This window comes from Varroa jacobsoni, unplaced genomic scaffold, assembly GCF_002532875.2.
Source record: "Varroa jacobsoni isolate VJ856 unplaced genomic scaffold, vjacob_1.0 scaffold_368, whole genome shotgun sequence".
NCBI lineage: Eukaryota > Metazoa > Arthropoda > Arachnida > Mesostigmata > Varroidae > Varroa > Varroa jacobsoni.
In genome coordinates this window covers 7,680-22,110 of record NW_019213270.1, presented here as the reverse complement: position 1 = coordinate 22,110, position 14,431 = coordinate 7,680, and the positions used below count along the sequence as shown (strand labels likewise).

General features: G+C 38.3%; 2 long non-coding RNA genes across 2 annotated transcripts; one reads left to right on the top strand and one right to left on the bottom strand.

Moving 5' to 3' along the window:
• The first annotated feature begins 8,069 nt into the window (after positions 1–8,069).
• Positions 8,070–8,989, top strand: LOC111259805 (uncharacterized). The gene is made up of 2 exons (XR_002679859.2): positions 8,070–8,471; positions 8,706–8,989. It is a non-coding gene; the product is annotated as an uncharacterized LOC111259805 (long non-coding RNA).
• A 3,132-nt stretch (positions 8,990–12,121) lies between these two features.
• On the bottom strand, positions 12,122–13,026 carry LOC111259806 (uncharacterized). The gene is made up of 2 exons (XR_002679860.2): positions 12,824–13,026; positions 12,122–12,504 (listed from the first exon to the last, which is right to left on the bottom strand). It is a non-coding gene; the product is annotated as an uncharacterized LOC111259806 (long non-coding RNA).
• Positions 13,027–14,431: the final 1,405 nt, after the last annotated feature.

Below are 14,431 nucleotides of genomic sequence, written 5' to 3'. Positions count from 1 at the left end.
AAAATAATGCGCAATAATCGTTTTTGCCATACAGACTATACATGTTTGCGTGCACGCTTATGCTGTACCCCAAATTGGAAGAATTCCTTATATGTCAAGAAAAAATATTTAACATGAGAGAGACAAAAGAGATGCTGAGACTATTAAACGGACAATTCTTTTGTCAGTCTCGGAGTTAAACTGAGTTTACTAATTGATAAACCATGGTTAACTCGATTGAAGACTTAAAAAATTGACTATAGAAATAATGATCTCTTCCGGATCATTGTAATAATTTGTAGCTATTGAGTAGTAGTTCTGCGCTAAGGTCTTAACACCCCAATCGTAGACTGATGTAACTAGTGAACCCTTTAAGGGGTCAACGAAATCTATTTATAAACGATCAAATCATAGACACATAAAGGGGCTCGGCAAGAACGCTTTATAAGACATAGCAGAACTGTGACAGGTGTGGAACTACATTCTACAAGTTCTTCAAGCTTGGGTATATTAGGGTCAATAATAATAATAATTAAAGATGTATACTAAGACTGCTTACAGCTGGAATACTTTTCTCCATCCGAGAAACAAACGTTTCAACCTAACCCAATCGCTGCTATTTTCCTACTTGTTTTTCTTAGGTTTGCATACCCAAAAAGCCCATTTACGAGGAATCCAAAAGTGATGTATCTAAAGCTAGCAATGAAAGTTAATAGTAACTTAAGTTGGGTCAGTTTTCACGTACTTTACCCTGCTGATGGAAATGTACACCTTAAAACGTGAGTGAGCTTCATTTCAAATTACCGTTACGTGTATTGAGTCAGATAAATAATCGTTCGTACAATACTGATGCCCCTGATCATTTTTGCTACAATTCTCTTTACGGTTACTATTCACAGTAGTCGCGCTGTATTTAATGTTTACTATCTACAAGATAATTTATTTCCGCTGTCAAAGTCGATGCCAAGATGACCTTTGTGGCCGTGAAAAATACGAACGCTGGGTAGCGAAACAGCTAGTTGTTTCGATACATAGTCCGTACTTCCGGCCATTTCGGCCCGAGATCGCAACATGTCCGACTCTGCTGCCCTAAACTCCTCACTTTTCCCTCCGTAAAATAGAAAACCCCCGGTCAATGCCCTGCTAATCATCAGGGCTGTAGTGGAGATTTTTCTGTTATTGATGGGTATCGGTCTACAATCGTATCATTCACAATTCGCTGCACAGCTCATGGAGCTTGGAGCGATACATTTGCATTACCAACTAACGAGAACGAGTATCAGTATTTAATCGTAGACGAAACATTCATTAGACAAACGATGGGCTCATAGATACAATACAGATGTACTTGAAGGTCCAATGTCGCTATGATCGTTTAGATGTACTACGATTTAGAGATCGGGCTGGACCCCGTTGAGGGTAATGAATATCAGCTTTATAGCTAAGTATAACAGTCTAATAGATCTATAATCACTAAAACTAACAAATATTACAAGACTTACTCAATGTCTCAAGAGAGAACAATCGTTGAAAACGTATATTACTAGAAAAGCCAAGAGATTGATTGCATATTAGATGTGTTCACTATCGAGGGCTATAGTCAACGAAAATAATACCTACTAAATCGTATAATTTAGTAATCGCATAAATTTTTATGTATAATAAAATACATCAAAATTTGATGCAACATTCGAAAATTGAAAGTTCAGATGGCGGGCTGCCTGAAGCGTCGATCTATTTAGGAAACATGACAGTCGAGATCGATTTTCAGAAAGAAAAGTCCGTTACGGATTATCACAGGTGTATCAAGATTGATTAAAAATAAATAACGCTGTGAGAGACACACACGGGGCGCACGTTTCTGCAACGCAAAGCATGATGTATGAAGGGGTCTCCCGATTGACAGAAACGACTAAATGTTTAACAGATTAAGTATGTGTACCTTTACTACTTGACCTCTACCAGGTGCTCGTTCGAATATCTTGGCTTATAAAAACACCTTGACATGGGAATGTCCGACGGATTCGAAAGGCAGTGATATAAGGTACCTGCTTGCGCCCACTATATGATTCTATATAAAAGTTAAATAACTGAGAGTAAATAGATACTAACTGTAATAAACTTAGTGCAACCATGTGACGATGCAAAGTCAAACAGCTGGACTGGTAGTAATACAACTAAGTCAGTGCGTCGTATATTTCCGCGGCGTCAGGCCACTGTGTACGACTCACAGAGAAACCGTTGCCGGTAGCTTACAAAAGTAGATGCGAATAATACCTATTTATTTTAGCTGAATAACATTGAAAAAAATAAATAGTTATACGAGAATAGTAACGTGTTATTGTTAGATAACAAATATTACCCTCGGAAGCGGAGCATTAGTTACTGTCCTTGGAAGCTCCCTTGCCGCCTTTCGTTTGCACACGATGAAATACGGTGTTATTAAGTGCTAATCCACAGACTTGATTTGACAGACAGATTTGAAATGTGTACAGCGTTTTACTTTACTTCGATGATTCGATGAGCACTTTGTCTAGCCGATTGCTCACTTTACCTTACTCCACGTTTCACCCTCAGGGCCCGTTGTATTGGCTGACGTCAGTTTTGAGAGTCTTTGATTGAAAGTCAATAAGCACAAATAAACTAAATCGCTTTTTTGATTGTTTATATCTATTAACTTTGACAATAAAAGTTGATGGGCAATACCATCAATTTTTATTGTTACAAAGGCACGTATGGAATAGACAAGATAATTTAAAGAGGCACCCACATAAAGAGAAGCAAGTTTATAGTTTTAACCGAATGGCATTAAGACTGCTGCACACAGATCGAACCTTTTCCGCTCTGTACTTTTAAAGAGGGCCGAACCCTTCACCCAGAGGGCGTCCAATGGAACACCGAGCAAGGCGCATAGGGCGTCTTCCATCCTATTCTTCGATGCAGCGTGAACTGATGGAGACTGACCAGAAGTGGTGTAAACATTTCATAAGAATCCCACGATAGTCTTACACCGTTCCATTAGACCGTAGACATTTCACTGTGATAGAGATACCACTAATTTCGTGAAGCTCGACTTTTTTTTTTAAGTGTGTCTTCTAAAATATTATTTGTTGTCATTAAATTGCACGGTCAATGTTTAAAACATGTTGTTTTTATTGGCTCATTGAATCGCTTTCTGACATTTAAAGCGATTGTGTTCTCTTTTGAATAAGAACGCAGTTAATCGAAAAATCAATTTCCTATTCGAAGTGTCTGTTATGTGAAGGTGTGTGGAGCTCGAAGAAAAACGGTAACGCTTCATTGTTTTAGAACCTTTCAATGCTAACTTCTATTTAGCACCAGTAATACCGGTTTGGTATAAGGTATCGTGTGAATGAAAATACACGATCTTAGAGTTATAAGGTGTAAAGCATCAACTGCATTATGCCCAATAAATGTACGCACTCCTTAACGTTGGACGCACTTCTCACCATCGTTAGTTGAATTTTATTTGAAATAATAAGGAAGAATAGGATAAACACAGAAAAGCGTTTTTTTTTTTTTTTTTTCTCAAACCACAGTCCCAAAAAGCACAGGCCCGATAAAGCCCGTTGACTGAGCACTGATTATACTGTATTTTAGCCGCCTACAAGATCCGTTGTTGCCCATTTAGATGGATTCTAGATATCGCAGATCTAACAATGCCGGTAGCAACAGCGACTGGCAATTTCCTTGCCAAGCCAGCACGTTTTGAAATTTCCTTCTTCAACCCTGCAGGAGTTTTTTATCGCCAGCGATGCTATCGTATTATGGCATTCGCACAGGTGACACACGATGCTCCATTTACAAACTAAATGCATCCCAATCAAAAAAAAAGTTCCCATCGCCATCTTATAGTCGCGCCGATATCACGCAGAAATCAAAGTCATTGTGTCTCTTGGAGGCCATTCTTTGACATACACGACTATTACGACCGTTAACGGTTTATAGTTACTTGATTACTCAGTTGGCCATTAAGCGGACGCAAGAGAGAATGACGATTACGTTAGTGACCATTCTTTTGTTTGATAGAGTCTTGTATATATTGCGTTAATATATAGATCAAGGCCCAATGTTATGGAAGCTGATGCAGCTGCTACTGCTATCGATGACAATGTAGGCAAATCTATTTTCAGCCTAACCATAATATAAAGCACAAAAGGGCATACAAAATATCGTCCAATAACGCCTCGATTGTTATATCATAATTTCTGTAACAGTCGATATGTTTTTACCTGTTTGTCTTTACGGTTACACCACTGTTGCTCTTCGGTTTACATTGAGCACCTATAATAAACACTATGTGATACCATATGCAAATTTGCGTAAACGCAAATACGTGCTGGGCACAGGACAGATATTCTCGGGCCTCGGCCTGTTTAACTTAGCTTATCATCAGCTTGGCGGCGATCAATCAAATCAAGACCACGAAAGATGACAACATTTGAAATAAGGCCAAATGATCACATTATTATTAAGACTGCTAGCAAAGGCTAGGGGATAAAAGTTATAACACCTAAAGAAGTAGTTTCTGGTGATGACGATTCGACAGGTATCTCAACTAATCTGGCGAAGGCAACTCTTTACTGAATATATCTATAATCGAATATGTGTACCATCGCATTGGTCGATTAGGCGGTATCTACCAATTAAAACGGACAGTTAAGTGGCAGCAGGAGAAAGCAAACATTAAAGCAGATGTCGTGGCCATAGCACCAAGTTCTGGCAGCTGGTGGTTGCGAAGGTGCCAGCGCGTACATTAGCCCTTGATTCGATTAGCGTGACTTGTTTGCAGATGTATACAGCTATAATAAAAAATAACATATTATAGCTACCAGATTCAACACGTATCTACTCCATATGTAACACTGATATTTGTTAAATGACTTTTCCAAAATAAATTGTAGTAGGCCAGGATAAACACGTAAATATATAAACAAACGCTGATAGGTTCCTCTTATATCCCGATTAAACGCTAATTTTGTTAGATTGTGATTACATGCCGGTCTTTCGACAGATACGAGCGAAAGGCCGAGATATTTTTAAAAGTAGCGCCAGACAGACCATCATGGTCAAAAGCATGGGTGACCACGGTCGCTGTTGTTTACTGTAAAGGGAAGGTCTGCACTTATTTTCATGCTATATGTATATATCGAAACGATTACAACGCTGCTTCTTAAAAAGTGTGTAATACAATGATTCAAGCTTATTTCTACCAGAAAGCGTAAAACATTGCAACTTTTCGATCCGAGTAAGAGCATGCACTAATACTGTCATTGTTTTATTACGGTCATTATAGCAGTATGGCTTACGAGTAAGATCTGTTGATCAGTGGGTAACGAAAAGCAGAACCACTCAACCAGGATAGCTGTCGTGTTGTCGGGATAAACAGGCGGACACAGACATCTGCATTGTTAAACCCTAACATCCTTGTTGATTTATTAAAGGTAGTTAGAAAGAATAGAAGTTAGAAAAGGAAGTTAGAAGAAGGTTGTGAAGAAAATATAAATTGCGAGTTTAGTTAAACCTTCTAACCTTTTCTAATTGTATGTTAAAGAGAAATAGGAGAAAGAAAAATCAATTAAAACTGTTTTTTTCCGCGTCTACTTCCTGATAGAAATGGTACTATAGCAAAAGGTGCGCTTTTGATCTGAATACTTTATTCATTGATTCAATATTTTGGGTAGCTATTGAATATAACCCATATGAAGTGCTACCCATACATACGCCCATTTAACAACTATACGATTTTGGTATAAGACAAAAAAAGCAGCCCGACATTTACTCTAAGCTGTTTCTTACAGCACACAGTGCTCATCCTACCTTTAGTTACATGCCCCACTGTCAGTGGTTTTCAACTGAACAAAAATACTTATTGGGTTCGACACTTGGCGAGGCCACTTCTGGCTTCAGACATCTTAAAATAAATTTTTCGAAGGATGCAGGAGAATACGTTAATGTACGTTATGTGCGGGCTCAAGCATACTATGTTAATGCCCACTAAGCCTTGCAATTTCAACTCTAACACTCCAACAAGCGAACACATCGGAAATTGCATTAGCAAACATTATTTGAGTACGTGGCTCCTCCGGTAAGATCATTAATTGTTCAAGTGTTATTACAAAACCTGCGGAATCCTTCTCAGGCATCATTCAAGGTAGCCATTAATCGGGCCGGTCAATTTGTTTCGTTGTTTATTCTCTGCCTCTCAGGGCCTTTCTTTAGACGATAATACCCTCTGTGTAGGACGCCTTCCTGTTCCATTCGACGTCGGACCCGATTAAGAGTGCCTTTCGTGTCCAGTTATCATATTTCTACATGTACGATTTAGCTTAAAATTGTTACAAATGTTCGGAATTTTTCGTTGGTATGCGCAGCGTCGTCCGCATCGCCTGAGCTGCATAATCCGACGACTGCACCGACGTTTGCATAATCCGTACCATATTTGTTTCAAATGGCCCATGCTCAGAAATCTTCAAAGTAAGATCGTACAACACCTTTTTGAAGGGTCAGTTATACCATTCTGGAGTCAAAGTCTTCTAAATCCAAAATCAATATTTCAGTTTACTCAGCCCCTTTATGGTCAGGGATTCAGCTGGTCCGGTTTCTGCTTCGTTTGTTTCGAGCGGATCTTTTTGCCGAGGTGAGATTGCTAGACCCTATGGTATTATTCTTACAATCTCTAGTATCGCTTTCGTCGAAGTCGGTTTATAAGCCCTAGCCACTCGGATGCCAATTGCCCCATGTGCCGATAGCTACGTCTGTTTTTCTTTTCCACTGTTGTCTGTACAGACGGGGCAAACACAATGCACCGTGAATTCTGCTACTGTAGCCAGCGAAATCGTCGTAGACTGCCCCCACAAGAAGCCAACATCGCTGCTCTCCATCGCCCTATATCCAGATTAACTAATGAGACATTTTTTGCGTTTTGGTCGTTGTTCTAAACTTGTTAGGTGACGACCATCGGTGAGGATCAGTTGGCTAGTTTGAGGTGTCGATATACTTTGTAACGGTTGCAAAAATTGCTGCACAAAGGACGTTAGGAAAAATTAACCGATAATGACATTAAGCATCGCCATCATTACTGATTTGATAGTGAAGCGGATATTGGATAGCTGTTATGAACGGTATTATTACTCTGTGATTATATGCACGTGTATCTGTTCGCACTTGTCTTCTTGTCTATTACTGCAATGCCTTAACGGATGGTCTTCTGCTTAAATGCTTCGTCTGCATGGCTGGCGGCAGTCGACCGTGTAGGGTTATTGATGATGCGTTATATTGTGACTGCCGATGATTTTATTATACTATCACCGATCAACTGCCGCGCGAATTTGTCTGTGGTCTTCACATATTTTTGTTTTTTCCGTGTTAGAGTGCCAGGCCAAGGCACGCAGTTATCAACAGTTGCTTCTACGTTACTAGCGTTTTCAACCGATTCAGATATCGATTGGCAGTAATTGTTCAATACGATCTAAGTCCACATGCGCATAAGCGACGAATGAACGCATATGAAAACTAAGTTTGGAGGCACCATCGCGCCAATTTTCAAAGCAGTTGGCGCCGGTGTTTAGATACGGTGCTATGTGGACTGTCGTCTACCGTAGATTGTGGTCACTTTGGGTCAAAATTAGACGATGAAGTGAGCATAATATTCCGGTGACAGAAACCTGCCTGCACGACGCTTAATCACCGTTATGTGTTGATGGAAATGTGTATTGTACCTAAATATCTATATATATATATATATATATATATATATATATATATATATATACGATGTGTTACACGCCTAACAACAATTTATACCGAAAAACAAATACCATTTCAATAGCATATGATTTGCACCTTTATTACGACCACTTGAATTAGTGCACTTTGTATGCAGGACAGCATCTGTTACTGGATTAAAATACTACATTTAGATCCCTTTAAATAGCGAATGTTTACAACACAATTAAACGACTCTTTATTGTGGATTGAGTGCAAAAACCATCCCTACAAATTGAAACGAAAATATGTCACAGATGAAATGGTACAGCTTAACTTCTACATGTTGGATAGAAGTAATGGATGTAGGGCAATATAGTAAGCTTACAACGTGAGAATAATATGAATATGTTTGCAGCTGACGAACGACTGTAGCACGGTTTTATTAAAGAAGAAGGATGCTATCGTAGCTAGACTTATAGTAAACAAATAGATCGTGGCTAGATGGAGCTCGCTGCGTTTTCATTCAGTTTCTCTTATTTCTCTTATCTAAGCCATATTTCTTTCGGAAACATGGCTTGGATTAGAATAGATATCGATTAAGTGTTCTAGAAACTGCTTTAAGAAGAAGTTAGTTTGCGGTGTTTATATTAGAATTGATGATCAGAGAGTGACTCGCGTTGATTGCATTTCCCATTCGTGTCGCTTAATCTAAAGCCTTTCAAACATTTTTCCCAAAAATCCTCTGCAGCCAAAGCCTCTTGGTGAGATTTTTCAGGCCATTGTTTCACATTTGCCTAAACCCAATTTTTGTAGATGCCATATCTGTTGCGAATCGATGAAGAATATGAAAAACGAAGTAAAATATTGCGGATTACAAATCCTACGAATAAGCCTATAGTCAATTATAGGGTAAGTAACTGGAATGAGCTAAGTTAAACAGTTCTCGCACATAAAAGCAATATTCCATCTAATACAATTTATCAACTTTTTTGCAGGTTAATATCATGCTTGAATGCTGGACCTTGGTAACTTTTTGAAAACATCAGACAATGATGATTTTCTACAACGTTTACTAATGACGCTAGAGAGCCAATGAATCGTTTGATTAAGCTAGCATTACTGGCTGTGGTTTCAACAGAATCTTTAGAGTAAAAAAGAAATTAAGGCGACCTGGCGAGCAGATCTAAAATTACCAAATAAATATTATTTGATAAAAAAAAATACACAGGTTTGTTAATAAATCATTTCAAAAATTATGATTGATTTAATTCTATAAAAAGTCTGGATCTTTTATTTTCTATTCGGATCAGGTACAATGGTAATAAATAACCAGGGCGTCAGTTGGATTAAGCCGTCTTTTAAGTGTACACAAAAACCAGTGAATAACCATTGTGCGTTGATACTTACCAGAACGGAGACTTGGCACGGTCACATTTAGAATACCGAGAACTGTTTTTTTTTTATTGCATTCGAAAATTGTTGCAATAAGAAATTCAGCTGACTAATCGGCCATGAAAGTACATGACTTTCGGATCGTAAACATTTCGTTCTTCAGTATCGGATAATAGGAACACAACATCTGGAAAGACATTTTCTTCAATGGTGGTCGGCTGTTCAACTGGGTTAGCAGCTGGGTCACACGAGACAATCACCTGGTCTAGATATCTTACGTGTATAATACATCTAGGTGAAGCCGATTTACTTTCTGGTAATGTACGCATGAGCTGCTGTCAAAATATATAGATCGAAGGTCACAATGTAGCTAGCCGGCTCCCCTTGGCAAATGCTCAGCATCGAAAAATATTTTGGTGCAGCAATGCAAGTGAATACAAGGAGAATGCCTTCAAAGAACCACTTTGCCAATCTTTTCCAGTATGAAAAAATTCGATCAGACCAAAGTGCAGATAAACTGGGTGAATATGTTGAATGTTTTTATAGAACTGCCAAAAACCTAAATCGTCTAAATTCCACTGAGGTTAGAAAAAAATCAGCTTAGGTTGCGTAACCTAAATTCAAGGTCACATATTTCAATCGTTTACTCCTACCATTCTACTTTTTTGTATAAATTAAATCCTATGCGATTCTAAAGACTTTGTCGACAACAAAATTAATTATGATAAAACGGTGTGCACTTTTATCACTGGTTGGCCAATTTCTGTACGAAGTTGAGAAGTGGTCAAGTTAAAACGATATATACACAATTACATATAAACGATTGCAAAAAGGATGAGGATTCACATAGAGCTCAGTGTTGTTGAAAAGCGCCTGTCCTTTCGAAATGGTCGTATACAGCGCAAGGAGCTAAACAACTTCGACTTTCTTCGAGTGAAACTGAACGCGGCAAATTTAAATCAGTGTATAGGGAGCTATGCCGTCAAAGAATAAATTTGTTTCGTGCGCTTTTTTTCTTTAGCAAAACACCTAAAGATTACGTAAACCAATTTTCGGTTGTGGATTTAACTAGATAGATAATGCATTGGCTAATCTCTGCTTGAGCGCCAGTTTACGCGCACAGATCTTGTGCTTCGGATATGATCACTAAAACATCACCCTTCAGTTTTATAATCACCACTACAATGTACTAGTCTCTAACATCAAACGCTCCTCTGTTAAGAGTTGCATAATATTCTATTTTTTTGCAGCAATGAGTCAATTAAAGGATTTTCTTCAGATCAAATTTATATATAGAAAATACCTTTCTTAGTCATTCCTTCTATAGATCGTTAACATATTCAAAGTATTTGCTTTCAAACAGAATCTAATTCTTTGTATCTGGTATATAGCGGGGATAAGCAGCCGGGAGCTGTGCTAATGCCTCCGTTGAGCTGAGGTTATGTGAAGCTGTCGGAAAAGGTATCAAAATGATTGATACTTGGTACTTTAGCCTCGTACTAGTCGATGTGAATCGAGCCCGGGGGAAGATGCGCAGATGAAAAAAGGTTATTGGTTTTTCATTGAGTGTACCTTTCGATATTAGCTGACCTCATCAGTTTTGCGAGGTCACCTAATATGAGCCACTGAGGAATGAGGCCAAAGTTTTCCGCAAGCGCATAAGATATTATTCAGTTTTAAAAAGAACCGAAACCTGAAGCAACCGCAGGAATGAATTGATTAATAAAAATCCAATAGCTTTCCACAAACTTATCCTGACTGGCATTTTCATTGTCAGTGTAGAAGAAGATCAAGTATATCACACTGGTGGGTAAAGTAATGCTCCCACGGAGTACGCTCCCATCTTGTAGTTGGGTCGCTTAGAGTATTTAGTTCGGTAAGGCTGAAGGCTATATCAAGTATAATAATGGCATGATGATCCGGTTTCAAAGACGGCCAACCATTAGTCAATTTAGCCAGAATCAGTCATAAATGAAACATTAAAGATAACGCCAGAGCAATAATCGTCACGAACTAGCCAAGTCTGTTTTGATCTCCGGATTTCACAAATAGCCTTCTCTCATTGACTGATTCAGCTGTTATAGAAACTGGTCGAGGAAAATCAAGATGGCCGGTGTGATTGGTGAATCGGTGTTTCCATAGAAGCTAAAAGCTGCCTAGTCTCCTCACATGCGACCCGTGCAAATTTCAGACCTGCGTTAGCAATGCAGTCTCATTTGGAATAGAGTTTCGTTTGAGCCAAATTTTGAAAAATATTAATTGTGATACACTTACCGGGTAGATAGTGTCCCGCCTCGATTAGGTCAAGGTGACATTTGTAAGCGAATATTACCATCGCATGAGAGACTATCAAGATGGCTTATATGCTCAATATAATTTTCAGATAGTTATATTCTCTTATCATAATGTAACTACCGTACTTAAATTTTTAAACATTATTGATACTTGAACGTGCGGCCGCTGAAGCTGATTTTGAAGCTGAAAGAAGCAAGCACTAAGCTACAGAAGAAAAATGTATGCTAGGTTAGTCCTTTTGTGTGCTAGTACTTTCAGATGCTCTTGCTCCATGCCATATGAGAATTATATATTTTTTTGCATATAAATAATTATTAAGCTATCTAGCATGCTTCCCTGTTATCACAGTGAGCCTAATTTATTCCATCAATTCAATGTCCACCTTGGACTTTTGCCTGTGCTTTATACAAATTATGACATCGTTACGTACATAGATAGCGTTTTTATAGTAAACCGAGAGGTTTCACTTTTAATTAGCTCAGGCTTCTCAACTTTTTGTAGGGCTTGGAATTATTTAACGGTGCTTTTCGTAGCGCGGAGGATTCCCAAATCGAAACGATAGTCTTATTGGTTTTACTGATATCCTTGTGGCACTTGTCGAATTTAAATGAAGACTAGCTTTATACTAAAAGTTTTTTTTTCTGTTTAGTAAGTATGCTTTAGGAATACTCCAGGGGGTGCATGACAAAAAATTATTGGCATTTTGCTCCATCTTGAGCTTAAATTTAAGTTGATTCTGGGTCAGGCTGTATTTAATGAGAAGTGAATGTACATTTTAAGCAATACGCAACGTCGATTTCTCCCAGATGTCCCTTTCAAGACACTAATTTTCAGTTCCAGCCGTCCTGTTCGTACTTTTTTCGCTATTATGTTAATTTTTTTGCCCGTGAATCGCTTTCATTAAGCTCGTGTCACGGTTAAAACTTCTGAACTTCTGACGATACATAGAAGATAAACGAAAGCTACCATGGTATGGTTGTCGCGCGCAAATTCCCACCGAAGTCGCGGCATCATTACTTCAACCCCGAAGTACTAGAAGTAGCGAACGTGTGTCTGTGGCACGTTTGAATTTGAGAAACCAAATAATAAGCTGTGCGAACTTCTCTCCTGAGGTCAGATTAAGCAGCACAATTGAGAAAAGTAGTATATATATGTACATCCTAATTGTTTTTGACGACTGAGGTACAGATATAATGTTAAATATTGTTAGAATTAGGTGTGTGCGAAATCTTTGCGTTAATAGCTATGATTATGGCATTTAAACAAGTACAAATAATAAAATCTTGAACACATGTATATTTCTGTCTCAGTACGACCTTAATCAGACCGTGGCTGACGAGCATCTTCGATTATTTCTATTGCAACAACATTGCGGCCTATGCATATTCTCGATTGTTCTGTTCTAGTCAACATTACGTTTACTTACTGCAATTAGTCATCCTCCGCTTACCGAATAAACGTAATAGTAGTGGTCGTCCAGATTTCCATGGTATGGGATTCTACCAATTGGCAGTGTCGTTTAAGAATGCCATCGAATATAATCTGTCAAAACAAATGTAACCTGTCTAAAGACAGGCATTAACACGCTTTAATAAATATTCATACAGCAAAAACAAAACAGGTCAAAACTGCGGCGCCATTAGATATACACGGAACAACATTTGCACTTATCTAGGATCGTATCCTAAAAGCAATATCACTAGCACTTTTTAATGCCTTGAATAAAAAAGTAAAATTTATATGGAAAATAAATGCGTGCATTTTTATAATATTGTGAAGATTTTATGCGGAGACGAAAGGGGCCAAAGCGGTTTGGTCAAAGAAAGAGATTGCCGTCTCCTGAAGCTTAGAGGTTTTATTCAGTAAGTTGTCTCATCAACGAGTCTCAATCACAACAGAGATTCCGTTCGCGGCTTACACTGGGCGACGTACTAGTTTTGTCATCGTACCTTAAGAGGTGCGATGACAAAAGTAGTGTATATATCAAATTTTGTGGCATATATATATATATATATATATATATATATACATACTTTTTTCTTCTTCATGGGAAAAAACTTTATTATTTTATAAAATAGATTCAGAGTATTCGACTAGGGTGAAAAAATGCGTGATAAAACAGTAAGGAGCGCTAGTATCCGAGAAATAAAATTGCGGGTAATGCGACAGAATTCAAATTATAGCTATAAATCGAGGATCTTGCCTATTTAAGCTACCGCGTAAAATCTATGCGATGTAGAGACATAAGAAGCAACATAAGAAGAAATAGGTACGTTGCCAATGTGTTAAGTGCCGCGTAAACTGATTATGCTTTGGTGAAGGTAAAAGGCTAAAATACAATATTGGCCAAAGAGCTATGCTAATATATCACATTAAAGGGTAATGTGGCTTTTACTATAGAATTCAGTTTGAAATCGTAAATTTTTGGGCCTTTCAGTTTGAACCTTGACATAGTGAACACTTCAACCATGATCCACAAGCCAGGTCTCATGAAGCTGTAACGGGTAACACTTGCGTTAGACTACCAAACGAACACCATACATTTTTTACATTGTGCATGTGCTTCAAGATGATGACCTGCTGGCTCTGTTTTCCACAGATGTGACCAGTTGCGATTATCGTAGAGGATCTATTTTTCATCACAGATTACAGTTCGGTACAATGATGGATCAGCGTCGTAACGTAAGATCAAAGAGAGGCGAACGTCTCTATGCGTCTTTTTTGATCCTCGTTCAAAAAAACATGCGGCGCTTATCTACCTAATTTTTTATCTTATTCATTCGACTAAGTTACGGTGTACCTGTATACACTATAAAAAAGGTAACTTAAGCGCTAATAACAGTGCACTTTGAGATAGGTCAGCTTCCACTATAGGTCTCGTTAGGACTCGTTATTGCTTACGTTCATAGAGACCCCCCACGAGACTCATTTCCGAGTTTAAAATTCCCTCCCCCAAAGTTTTTCTTACTGTAAAATCTTTAGCGAATACGAAGCGTTATAAGAGGACTTGTTTTCGGCGCTGTGGTTCTAACGT